We start from the raw sequence: 14,463 nt of genomic DNA, 5'->3' as shown, positions 1-14,463 counted from the left end.
GAACAGTATGGAGGTTCCCTGAAAAACTAAAAATAGAACTACCATATGACCCAGCAATCCCACTACTGGGCATATACTCTGAGAAAACCATAATTCAAAAAGAATAAAGTACCACAATGTTCATTGCAGCTCTATTTGCAATAGCCAGGACACAGAAGCAACCTAAGTGTCCATTCACAGATGAATGGATAAAGGAGATGTGGCACATATATACAATGGAATATTACTCAGCCATAAAAAGAAATGAAATTGAGTTATTTGTAGTGAGGTGGATGGACCTAGAGTCTGTCATACAGAGTGAAGTAAGTCAGAAAGAGAAAACAAATACTGTATGCTAACACATATACATGGAATCTAAAAAAAAAAAAGGTTCTGAAGAACCTAGGGGCAAGACAGGAATAAAGATGCAGACGTAGAGCATGGACTTGAGGATACGGGGAGGGGGAAGGGTAAGTTGGGACGAAGTAAGGGAGAGGCATGGACATATATACACTACCAGATGTGAAATAGATAGCTAGTGTGAAGCAGCTGCATAGCACAGGGAGATCAGCTCGGTGCTTTGTGACCACCTAGAGGGGTGGGATAGGGAGGGTGGGAGAGAGACGCAGAGGGAGGAGATATGGGGATATATGTATATGTATAGCTGATTCACTTTGTTATACAGCAGAAACTAACACACCATTGTAAAGTAATTATACTCCAATAAAGATGTTAAATATATATATACCTCTTCTACCTGACAGGGGAAGGTCAGAAACAAGAGCAGAAGTATCTTACGGATTTAGCTACTGTTACTGCAGAAAGAAAGAGGACATCCTTGAGAAAACAGACTAGTGGCTTTATGTGGGTGAGGGTGGGAAGGTTTATAGCTTGGTGCACCTGGAAGGGTCTGAGAGATTCAGAAGGGAGGGGACTCAAAGTGCAAGGGAAGGCCAGACCAATGACTCTCTTCACGTATTTCACTGTTCTATCTAGAACTCTCCTAATTTCTTTGCCCCATTCCTCACTGAGTTTAATATGCTATACATGGTAAATATTAACTCAATATTAATTTTAATTCTGTTGCTGTTCCTTTGCCTCTGCCTAGCTCTTACTCTGTTCATTTTGTAAAGGGAAAAGGGATTTTTTAAAATTCTGAAGACATTTCCATGGTTCCTACTGTAGGTAAGGGAGTGATGCTCACCAGTACTAGGTTGTGGTCTACCTGACATTTTATCTGGGAGGGTGGGTGGAACTAGGCAGAGGGAGACTGGTTTATCGGCTTAAAGAGTTAAGACTCCCATGGGGCACTAGATGGCAACATTTCTCCAAATCTAAACTCAGCAAAGATGAGGACCTGAAGGTCAACCCTCACAGCTGCCAGTCCCAACACACTCTGTGAAACCTGAACTTGCGGAAGAGAAGACTAAAGCCATATGCAGTGGGAGTTCATGTCTTAGGGCCTGTGGTCCACAGGACCACAGGTGGTGTTAGCTATTACTGGTACTACCATGACCACCACCACCACCACCACCACCACCTCCATCACCGCCATCACCACCACCACCACCACCACCACCACAACCACCATCACCACCATGACTACCACCACCTCCACCACCTCCATCACCACCACCACCACCACCACCACCTCCACCACCACCACCACCACGACTATCACGACCACCACCACCATCACCTCCATCACCGCCATCACCACCACGACCACCACCACCACCACCACCACCACCGCCACCACCACCGCCATCACCACCATGACCACCACCACCTCCATCCCCACCATCACCACAACCAGCACCTCCATCACCTCCATCACCACCACCTCCACCACCATCACCGCCACCACCACCACCACCACCATGACTATCACAACCACCACCACCACCTCCATCACCGCCATCACCACCACGACCACCATCACCACCACGACCATCACCTCCACCACCATCACCACCACCACTATCACCACCACCTCCATCACCACCACCAGCACCTCCATCACCTCCATCACCACCACCTCCACCACCATCACCGCCACCACCACCACCACCACCATGACTATCACGACCACCACCACCATCACTGCCATCACCACCACCACCACCTCCATCACCGCCATCACCACCACGACCACCATCACCACCACGACCATCACCTCCACCACCATCACCACCACCACTATCACCACCACCTCCATCACCACCACCAGCACCTCCATCACCTCCATCACCATCACAGCCATCACCACCACCATCACCACTATCATGACCACCACCACCATCACTACCATCACCACCACCACTACTAATTGAGTCACACATGTTATTTTTGTTGGTGCTGGAGATTAAAACTTTATTCAGACCAATTTTGGGAGGAGTGATCTAGTTAGAGATACCTATCTTTCCCTCTTCTTCTTCTACTTTTTTTTTTTTTTTTTTTTGCAAATATATGCTACAACCTGATTAGCAAACTGCCTGCTGCCTGCTGCCTGGTAAAGAAACTTAGGAGAATTGCTTTAATGAAGAATGATTTGTATTTGGCATATCAATTTTTGGTTAGACAAATAGTTGCTTCTTATCTACTTAAGCAATATTTGAAAACAGAGTGTCCTTCCATGTGGACTGAAAGTGTCCTCCCAAGTTTTGTTTGCATTATCAATTTATTTAGCACACTCTTTCTGCCTAGCAACCATCTCCACCCCCAGGCCCTGTCCTTTTAATTAGCAACCGGTCACTGTATTTCAGTATTTCTGTTGAGGCATACGAGCTGACCCATGAAGAGTCAAAACATATCACCTGGCATAGAAACTTCATTTGCTGAGCTTCTTATACAGTTGGACTGGTCAGATGAACTATTTCTTAGGAACCAGAAGTTGAACCTTAGTGAGCTTACGTAAAAGACTGGGAATCCAGGTGTTCAAGAGGATGAGAATGGCAAGGGGAGTGGGTGGCAAGGCAGAGTTACATGACCAAAAGTTGACAGCCAGTCACTTGTTTTAAACTATCCCTTTTGTGCCTTAAAGCCCCAGTGCCCCATAGCTGCCACCTGACAACTGTAGATTTTTTGCAAAGGTCCATTAATGTGTTTAATCAACACTTAATGATTAACTTCTAACATATGCCCATGTGGTTCCAAGCTCCAGGGTTTCAGCAGTGAGCAAGTTATGGTGCTTACATACTGGAGGAGGAGAAAAACAAAAACAAATAAACACGTTGCTAAATATATTATAATTCAGGTTTGATAAGAGCCAATGAGAAGAATGAGACAGGATTTGTAGTGACAGATAGCATGTGTGAGAGAGTGTGTGTGTTTCCACTGGCTGATTGGGTTAGATTCATCAAGGAAGGCTGCTGGAAAGGGCTGACATTTAAACAGACAGACTTGAATGAAACAAGGGGTGAATCATGTGAGAGGCCCTGAGCTAAAAGGAAATCACATGTCTCCATTATTATCAACCGGCCTGAGTCAACTGGGTCAGGATGCACAGCTCTTAGGCCTTACTAGTTGATAATAGCTGTTAAAAGAAGACTGAGGTATATAAGTTCCCAGTTTGAAATGGAAGCAAATCTTCTACCAAATTTGGTCATACATACAGAAATTTATTAAGCATTTTAAAAAATCTTTATTGGAGTATAACTGCTTTACAATGTTGTGTTAGTTTCTGCTTTATAACAAAGTGAATCAGCTACACACATACATATATCCCCCTATCTCCTCCCTCTTGTGTATCCCTTCCACCCTCCCTATCCCACCCCTCTAGGTGGTCACAAAGCACCGAGCTGATCTCCCTGTGCTATGCAGCTGCTTCCCACTAGCTATCTATTTTACATTTGGTAATGTATATATGTCGATACTACTACTATTAACAGGTTCAAGTAGTTTATACAAACCATTTTGTAAGCTCGGGGGAGACCCAGCACTCTGTCCTTCTAGGATCTCTTACTGTGGCCTTGTGTGAGAGGGTCACTTGAGGCAGAGGCAAAAACTCACCAGAGGCAGGGTTCTATTACACTGAGACTCAGCAGCAGGTGACCAGAGCTCTTCCTCACCAAGGCTCAGAAGCTGGACCGCCCAGGATCAAGCCTCAGGGGCTGTCCCTAAGGGTACACATTTGTAGTGGTTAATTTTATTTGTCATCTTGGCTGGGCTACGGTGCTCAGCTGCTTGGTCAAACACCAATATGGATGTCCCTGTGAAGGTTTTTTTTTTTTTGCAGTACACAGGTCTCTCACTGTTGTGGCCTCTCCCATTGTGGAGCACAGGCTCCGGACGTGCAGGCTCAGCAGCCATGGCTCACGGGCCCAGCTGCTCTGCGGCATGTGGGATCCTCCCGAACTGGAGCGCGAACCCGTGTCCCCTGCATCGGCAGGCGGACTCTCAACCACTGCGCCACCAGGGAAGCCCTGAAGGTATTTTTTTGACGTGATTAACACTTAAATTAGTAAACTTTGAGTAAAGCAGATTACCCTCTCTGGTGGGGGTGGGCCTCATCCAATCAGTTGAAGGCTGTAAGAGCAAAGACTGAGATCTGCATTGAGGGAGGAATTCTGACTCCAGACAACAACACAGATTCTGCCTCAGTTTCCAGCCCTTGGACTCATCAGTTAAGAGTTGCAACAATAACTCTTACCTGAATTACCAGTCTGCCGGCATGTCCTCTGGACTTTGGACTTGCTACCCACAGAATTATGAGTCAACTCCTTATAATAAATCTCAATCTCTTTCTTTCTCTGTCTATATGATCTATCTATCTATCTAGATAGATTAGATAGACAGATAGATAGATAGATAGATCTCCTATTAATTCTGTTTCTCTGGAGAGCCCTGACTAATACGGATTTTGGTATTGGGAAGTGGGGTAACAAAGACCTAAAAATGTGGAAGCGACTTTGGAATTGGGTAAAGGTGGAGGCTGGACAAATTTGAAGTGCATGATACAAAAAGCCGAGATTGCCTTGAAGAGCTTGTTGGTAGAAATAAGGACGTTAAAGGAGATTCTGGTGAGAGCTCAGAAAGGAAAGGGAAGAGCTGTAGAGAAAGGTTCTATTGTCTTAGAAAATACATACGTTATCATGAATAGAATATTGCTAGAAATACGAATGCTAATGATGTTTCTTGTAAGGTCTTAGAATTTTGGACATGGACACAGATAAGCATTGAGGGAAGACAGTGTGAAGAGACACAGGGAGAAGACAGCCTTCTAGAAGCCAAGGAGAGGTCTGGAACAGATCCTTCCTCACAGTCCTCAGAAGGAACCAACCCTGCCAACTTCTTGATTTTGGACTCCTAGCTTCCAGAACTGTGTGACAGTAAATATCTATCGTTGAAGCTGCCCAGACTGCAGTGCTTTGTTCTGGCAGCCGCTGCACGCTAATGCGGTGCGATCAGCCTCAGTGGTTTCCTCTTCCCTATTTGTCACCAGTCGGCTTCTCTGGAGCAGGTGCTGAGACAGAGTTTAGGGCGCAAAATATTTATTAGGCATCAAACCCTATAAAAGGAAGGGGAAGCATCCATCATCAAAAATGAATGCAGGGACTTCCCTGGTGGTCCAGTGGTTAGGACTCTGCAGTTCCACTGCAGGGGCCGTGGGTTTGATCCTTGGTCAGGGAACTAAGATCTTACATGCTGCGTGGCACGGCCAAAAAAAGAAATGAATGCAAATGACATGAAACCAGTTAACATATATGGCCAGCTAGTTCTAGTTCTGCTTTAAAAAAAAGTTCAAAAGAATTGAATATCACAGTATAGATGACCTTTAAGCTTCACTGATACTCGTTACACTTGTTTTCTCTTACTAGTTTATCAAAAGTATGATGTAATTAGGTGTTTATTTCCAAACTGATGGAGCTTTATAAGCTATAAATCAAAAGGAAGTATTAATGCTAATAACTTAATATACTATGGATCTAATAAAATAATAATTATTAATTATTTATTAATAATAACTGCTCTATTTGAATCTGCTTCAGTTAGAAGAATTTAAGCTGAATAAAACTTAAGATAAAATTTTTAAGAAGGTGGGGAAGGAATCGAGATTGGGCAGAGTGAAAAGTTGAACAATAATGCACATCCCAGGAAGCCTCAACCAACCCAGTGTTGAGCTCTGGACTGAATATTGCCCATCAGGGCCATCTTGCACTGGATTAAAACAACTGGGGCTTTATCCCCACCTGGCACAGTCACTGGATCAGGGCTGCCCCAGGAAGGGTGGCCTTGGGGGAGGAGGCTCTCTACAAGTGAAGGTGTGGGTCTGCTGACCACATCGCTTGCAACATGGCACCAAGCCCTCCCTGGGCCGCACATCTCTGTAGCTATGAGCCACACTGCTCAGGGAACAGGGAAGAATGGCACGTGGCTAAGTATTTTAGTCAATCCACACATCTTGAATACCTTTAATTTCACCAACGGGAGTCCATTTCTAATGTTCATCTTACTTATTAACAACAAACTAATTTCAGCAATAAAAACCCATTTCTGACATTCACTATGCTAATGAACAAAGCCTGTGGTATTCAGTGAGCTATGGATCATGGAAGCACTCGAGGTGGTGGCTTCTGGAATGTAGCTTTTCTGATAAAATCCTAGATGACTATCCTGGAGTGGGATTTTCCATTAGAGCAACTGATGGTCCTTGGAGTAAAAGTTTAAAGCTTAAACAAACCAGCACACACATAACATGAGCAACCCTACCTTGCTGAAGTATTTCAAAGTAAATCACAGACATCCCGACAACTCTCTTTTCAATACGCTTGTCTTTGGGGTCTTAGACATCTACTCCCTCTTCTTGTCCAATCACACTGTCTTAGGGACTATTTAGTTGCAAGGAATAGAAACTACTCAAACTAGTTGAATTTAACGAGGGTTACTGTCAGGACACAAGGATTCGACACACAACCTCCAGACACTGAGGCTGGCAATGAAGACTCTCTGGGTCCCTCGGAGTAGAGCTGGGTGCTGGGATCTCAAGCTCTTCCTGCCTCTCTCCTGGGGCCTCAGGCTCTCCTCTGCTTTTCTCTGTGTGTCAGCTCCTATCTCCAGCTTCTCTCTGCCTTTCCACTTACTCATTGCCACACTTCCTCTGTCTTGATTCGACATAACCACCATCATTGGACCATCTCCATGTCTCTTAGGTCAATGTCTTGAGAGAAAAAAAGAAAGAGAAAATATGACAGGCACAGCCCTGCCGATAGCCTAGTGTCCCTTGAGTTGGTTGAACACCATGGTCCAGTCCCCTGTGGCCAGGAGTGAGGTATGAGCAAGACCCAAGGCGAACGGGTTCCTCCTTCTAGGGGCCGTGGGAGGACAGATTCCCCAAGAAGAGGATGGAGATGGGGGGGGCTCTGACCAGCATCTCTGGCATGTCCACCCCAGTCCTACTTACACCTCTGTGTGTGTGTGTGTGTGTACATGCACAAACACACACAGGTACACACAGGCACACCACATGTAATTGATTAAGCTAATCCAAGAGTTACTGCCAAAGGCCATGTGTTCAAATTACAATATTCAACTACACACATATATGTGTCTTCCTCGATCTGGTTCATAAAGGAATGTCTTCTGATTATCTTTCTCTGAAACCTCCTCTGCTACAAATGCCACCTTCCCGGCTGTAACCCAAGGAAGTCTGAATTGACTTTTCCTCAGTGACAGCCACTTCCACCTACTCTGGGTGATGCCATGGCTAGAATGGTGTAGTGTGTCCCTCACAGACACACATCGTCAAAGGCTGTGAGTCCAGTAGCTCATGACCAACCCTATTCTATAGTAGACTCTCCAAGGAAACTCTGGCTTTGGCCCCAGCTCTAACTGGACCTCAGGACAAGCTACCAACCCTGGGAACTGATTCATGAAAGCAGAGCTGTCCTCTAGTCTGGGTACATAGAAGCCTCAACTTGTTCTCTGTTTCCTTTCATGCTTGTTTGCATCATTCAGAATTTCCCAGGGACACCAGTGTGTCATCTAATCATATCAACCAGGCATCCTTAAGCAGGCAAAGCAATGATGCAAAGAGAGCCCTGGGTCCAGCTTGGTGGAACCACTCACTTCTGCCAAAGGCAGAGACAGGGCAGACATCTCAGGCAGAAAGGACCCTGCCAAAGTGAATACCTCAGAAACACTTAAAGAGGAAAGGCTGCTGTTCCTTTCCAGACCCCCTTGCTAGGGAATGAATAGGGAAGACCTGAGTAAAAACCTATATTTGCCTGGTCCCCCTTCCCTCTCCCCTCTCAAGTTCATATGGCTGGAGAATTCACTGGCTTCCAGGAATAATTAGGTAAGTGTTTGCTGGACTATTCTCTCCTGGAAGCCTGTTGGAGAAACTTCCAAAACTGAGGGCAACTGAATGAAAGCTTTCTTTTTTTCAGTTTTACCTGAGTCTAGCTGCCCTGGCAAGTGCCAAGTGGTCCAGACCTGTGTGATAGGGCCCCTTGCCATGAAGCCCGGGAGGGGGCAGGGCCTCTGGGCCCTCAGGCAGCTGCCCCAGGTGTCTGTCTAGGTTTGTGGGTGGTTCCATGTGCCAGCTTTGCCACAGAGCCTCTCACTGGGAAAGGGGCCCTACTGGTCTTTGATCAGCCATTGCCTTTTGGGGGCCTCTCGCTGCAGAGACACTAGTCCTGGCTGACTCAGTCATCTGCCTTCACAACCCCCGTTCCCAGGCCTTTGCCAAGGGATCCACGAGGGGTTAGGGCTCTTCTTCTCTCCCCAGACAAAGCCCCCAAGTGTTCATTCATCCTGTCCTTTTTTCCCACGGGCAAGCTGGCTGGTTCACTGGCAGGTGCTGATGCCCATTAGGGAGATCCCTGAGCTGAAAACACTGAAGAGCCTGTCCCCATCGAGAGCCAGCACCCAGATCCCAGAAACACTTTCCTTCCTGACAACAAAGCCTGCCCGCTCCGGTTCAGTTACTGACAGTGGGACTTCTTGCTACAGTAGCAAGAGCAAACAGCAAACAAACAAAAGAAAGAACCAAACCAAACCAGATTTTTAGGTTCTTCCTGTATATCCCTTCCACACAGTTCCTTTTCTTTCCCATGACTACAGGGGTAGGAATAAGACAGATGAGGTGATGGAGGTGGGGCACCATTCTATTTGAGGACACATGCGCTGTTTGTGTATGTGGGTGCTCTCTATAGTCCAATAATAGGGGACAAACAGGCTACCAGGGCCGTGATCTGGAACCCAGACTCTGAGCCCAGTTGCCTGGGTTTGAATCCTGGCTCCATCACTTCCTGGATTTGTAACATTGGGTTAGTTACTGAACTTCTCTGCGCCTTGGTTTCCCTGTGGAGTAAGACGGGGGATAATATTAGTACAGCTGTCCCACGGTGGTGTTGTGGGTACTAAACAAGTTAATACATAGTAAGCATGTCCAGCAGTGTCTGGCAAAGAACACACTACATGAATGCTCGCTCTTGTCATAGAGATAGCTATGACATGAGATTTGTCTTTCCATCGCTATAAACTTGGTTATCACAGCTTATACCATAATTGGGGAGCAAGTCTCATTTATAATTTATTTATAATGAATACCTGGCTACTTCCAGAAAAGAGTTAAAGCGGCTGAACAATGACAGTAACTGGAAAATCTGTCAGTGAAGGTCTTGTTTGTAGTAATTTTGTAAAGGATAGGAATTTTTAACCTGAGGGAAAAACTTCTTCCTTCCTTCCTTCCTTCCTTCCTTCCTTCCTTTCTTCCTTCCTTCCTTCCTTCCTTCCTTTCCTTCATTTATGATAGTGTTGTAGTGGAAAGCATCCTAACCTGTAAATGGGGAGACCTTTGTAAAAATCATGGGAATGATGTAGTACTCAGTGACTCTCTGTGGGATGCAATAATACCATGTCTGAGCAGCTGCAATGTGCCAGGACTGGATGCTTCACAGATGCTCCCTTTGATTCTCATAATCAGCTCTGTGATGGAGAAGATACTATTATTTCTACCTTGCAGATGAGGAAGCAGAGTCAGGGGGTTTAAGTGACCTGCCCAGTCACAAAGCAGGTAAGTGGAGAAGCAGTGTTCCATCCCCGCTTCCAATCCTCTCATACATCATTCACTTGTATCCTGAATAGTTTCTGTTATGGGTTGAGTTGTGTTCCTCCAAAAGATGTGCTGAAGTTCTAATCCCCAGTACCTCAGAAAGTGACTGTATTAATAATATTAGTCAAGGTTCCTTAGAGAAAGAAGACTATCTATCTATCTATCTAGAGATTTATTGTAAGGAATTGGCTCATGTGATTGTGGAAGCTTGGCAATTCCAAAATCTGCAAAATACACTGGTAAGATGGGTACCCAGAGAGAAGTTTCAGTCTGAGTCCAAAGGCAGTCTGTCTGCTACCAGAATCCCTTCTTGTTAGGAGGAGGTCAGCCTTTGTTCTATGTAGGCCTTCAACTGACTGGATGAGGCCCACTCATGTTATGAAGGGTAATGTGCTTTACTAGAAGTTTATGGATTTAAATGTTAATCTCATTTAAAAAATACCTTCACAGAAACATCTGACTAATGTTTGACCAAATATCTGAGTGCCATAGTCTAGTCAAACTGACACATAAATTAACTATCACAGTGACCTTATTTGCAGATGTAATTAGTTAAAATGCAGTCCTAGGATAGACTTCAATCCAATATGACTGGTGTTCTTATAAAAAGGAAAACTTGGACACAGAGACAGACAGGCACACAGAGAAAATGCCACGGGAAGATGAAAGCAGAGATTAGGGTGCCAACAAACCACCGGGAGCTAGGAAGAGGCATGGAACAGATTCTTCTTCAGAGCCTTCAAAAGGAACCCATTTGCTGACATCTTGATCTCAGACTTCTAGCCTCCAGGACTGGGAGACAAATTTCTGTTGTTTAAGCCACCCATCTTGTGATACTTCTTCATGGCAGCCCTAGCTTCCCATAATCCAAACAGTGCAGAAATAGAGAACAAAGATACCAACTCCTCAGCTTCAGAATCCACTATCCAACTATGGACAGAAGAAAAATCTGAAATAAGATATAAGCAGGCAGCACCCATTTCTCCCTGCTTTCTCTCCATCCACATCCTCCCCCACTTCCAAGCCAACAGATAAAGCCCTCAACCCGAATAGAGAGAGGACAGTTGAAGAGGAAATAAGAGAGTTAGACGCAGTGTGGAAGTTGTGCATCCTTTCAGTCCTCCCTACACAAGCCAGCTCACAGATGTGGGTGTGTCTGTTGAAGATACACAAGGGATTCCTTCTAAGTTTGGAGATCTGAGAATGGAAAGGACCTGTGCTCTGTATGATGGATGATGTGCAGGGCAACTGTAAGCTTGCTCCATTGTTGTGTATCAACCATGGGGTAGAAATGGCAGCATGTCATACAGGGCCAGAGGCTATCCTGAGTTCCCTGTATTCCTAAAGGGGTGTGGTGGCCATCAGAAAATACCCAAGACTCCTGAGTGAGATACAAGAGAGAGCAGGCCCATGGGGCCTTGAGACCAGAACGAGGGGACACTACATCAGAAGGGTGCAGCCCATGGTCAGGACTGCGGGAGATCCGGGAGGAATGTTTAGGCAGGATGGGGTGCATCTGAAGCAGCAGGCCATCAGAGCACCAAAAAGTAGGTGTCTAGCCACCACCCCCTTCCCAAGCCCTCAACACCATGTTGGCAAATGTGAAAGCAGCCAGATATTAGTGTCAGCTTCAGGGATAAGGAGAAAGAGGGAGAAGAAAATCTTGATTGTGAATCGGCTATAAAACCAGACTGGGGGCTTCCCTGGTGGCGCAGTGGTTAAGAATCCGCCTGCCAATGCAGGGGGCACGGGTTTGAGCCCTGGTCCGGGAAGATCCCACATGCCTCAGAGCAACTAAACCCGTGCGCCACAACTACTGAGCCTGCACTCTAGAGCCCATGAGCCACAACTACTGAAGCCCACCCACCTAGAGCCCGAGCTCCGCAACAAGAGAAGCCACCGCAATGAGAAGCCCGCGCACCACAACCAAGAGTAGCCCCCGCTCACCGCAACTAGATAAAGCCGCGTGCAGCAGCAAAGACCCAATGCAGCCAAAAAATAAATAATAAATAAATTTATATATATATATATATATATATATATATATATATATATATATATATATATATATATAAACAGACTGGCTAGGAAGGCACTGAATTTGACTGTGTGTATCTGAAAATAGCTAGATTAAATTTTCTGTATCAGTTTAAATGAGAATCAGATGGAAAATCTCCTTTCCTGGTCATACCTTCATACACGTGCAGATTTGTGCATATACATACACATTTGGCACCTGTTGGCAGAATCTGCTGTTACTCCCTGACCACCATCTTCTGAATCAGAGCTCCCCAAGGCTGGGGACCTTAGGTAAGTCACCCCTTATGTTGTGCCCTGGGGAGGTCTATGACGGCAGTGATGGTCAGGTCCAGATGGCTACTGACCATCCATTCCCATGCCTCAGGCCCTTCCTCAGGACTGTTTATCCATGAATTTTTTCTTTTTATCTATTAAGCAGCCACTTTGCCTATGAATCCTCCACAGCCAGATGTCTGTGACATGATATCTATATTCTCACATTATCTGTTGAGAGACAAAGGCAGCAGCTTGAAAGGCTTAACTGGTAAGTTCTAAGTGGTGGTCCATAAAGTCATCAGAACAGAAGGCGTTATCTGCATGTGAACGTGCTTTCCAAGAAGTAACACACACATATTAGTAACATTCACATATTTCCTGCTGCTGCTGTGCTCCTCCTACTATTATTATCACATTTGTAGAGTAGGAGAAAGATAGCAGGGCTGAGAATCCAGAGGCCTGGCATCCATTCCCGGACCTCTACTAACTGGCTTTGGGAACCAGGGCAAGTCATCTAAAGTTTTTTCTTATCTAGGAAATGCAAAGCTTGTATAACTCACACAGGACTCAACTAGAAGATCCTTATGGCCCTTTCAAGCTCTAGAATTCTATAGTTTTACACAGTTCTTACATTTTCTAGTTGTTTGAGGGAACCTCGTGAATATAATCAAATGAATGTCCAGAAAACTTAATGATCTCTTAGGAGATCAGAGGAGAAAGAGTTTTCTTGTTTTTAATACAGTAGAAACTTGAAATGCAGGTTAGAGAGGGCCCACAAAAGTACAGAGGGTGGTTTAAAGCCCAACTGCTTGAATTGGAATTTATTTTTAATGTGGGTTTACCCACCACACAAACACATGCACACACACACACAAAAGAATCTCATATTAAGAGGTAATATGTTTCTAAAAATATGCATATTAAGTTAAATTTTTGTTAATTGAAATATTTTGATTACACAGAGAGTATACTAATTTTTTTCAAAAAGAAAGAAAACCCTAGTAAGTCCTCAAAGCTAAGCAAAACCAAACCAAACCACACCAAACCAACACAATTCTAAATTTTTGTCTTACAAGGACTCATATTATCATTTATTGGCTTACAATTAAGAGTTTTTTCCCTTGGAGGTCAGTTTTTAAATGAGGCATACCTATAAATGATTATGATGCAAAAATAACAATGATTTTCATATGCTATTTGTGAATTTTGTTTACCGTTTTGAAGTTTTATTTCACATACAGTAAGTCTGGTTATCTGACACGCCTTAGCAGGAGTCATGATTTGTAGACACTTCTTTCAAATCTATTTATGCCTCTGGTTTTGAAAATGTAACACAACAAAAATTAATAATAATATCATCATCTACTCAGTGAATATGTGTTTCACCTGGCAACAGACCATTTGAGCTTTAGAAACGGGTATCAACTTGTACGTTTTCAAAACGAGGAAGTTACAACAGACCTTGAAGAACAGCTCATTTTGTAGTCTCACAGCAAAAGTCGAATGTTGGAATCGTAGGACATGAAGGATAAAATGAAAACCTTAAAAGCTACTGGAAAGAAAGACATATTTCTCAAAACAAAAACCACATCAGACTAACAACAAACTACTCGCAAGTAGGAACAGATGGCAAGAATACAGGGAGAAAATATCTTCAAGGAGTGGACAGAAAGTAACTGTCAACGTAGACTTACACACTCAGTTAAGCTATTAATTACAAGTGCAGGTAAAGTAAAAGGTATTATTACAAAGTACTTATTGCCCACTGACTGTAACTGAAAGAACTACTAAAGGATATAAGTAAGAAGGAAAATGCATCTAGAAAAAAAGGACTGAGATGCCAGAAGCAAAGACAGGCAAAGCAATCTGCAAAACATCTTGGTAAATATAAATATTGACAATGTTTATGGTTAAAATTCCAACCCTTTTTGATGTTTCAAACAAGGAGGAACTTAATTGTAAATAATGTGGAAAACACAGAAAATGGGAGGAGGAGTTTCAGATGGAAGTTAAAAACTAACCAAGGCCTCTGTTTTGGGAGGAGGAAAATAAAAATAATAATGATCTTAACATCTTTTTGAAAAATATAAAGTTATGTTTTATGTTAAAAAATGTATATTACAAAAACAATA

Source organism: Phocoena phocoena, chromosome 9 (assembly GCF_963924675.1).
Source record: "Phocoena phocoena chromosome 9, mPhoPho1.1, whole genome shotgun sequence".
NCBI classification, from domain to species: Eukaryota; Metazoa; Chordata; class Mammalia; order Artiodactyla; family Phocoenidae; genus Phocoena; species Phocoena phocoena.
This window is presented reverse-complemented; position numbering follows the sequence as displayed.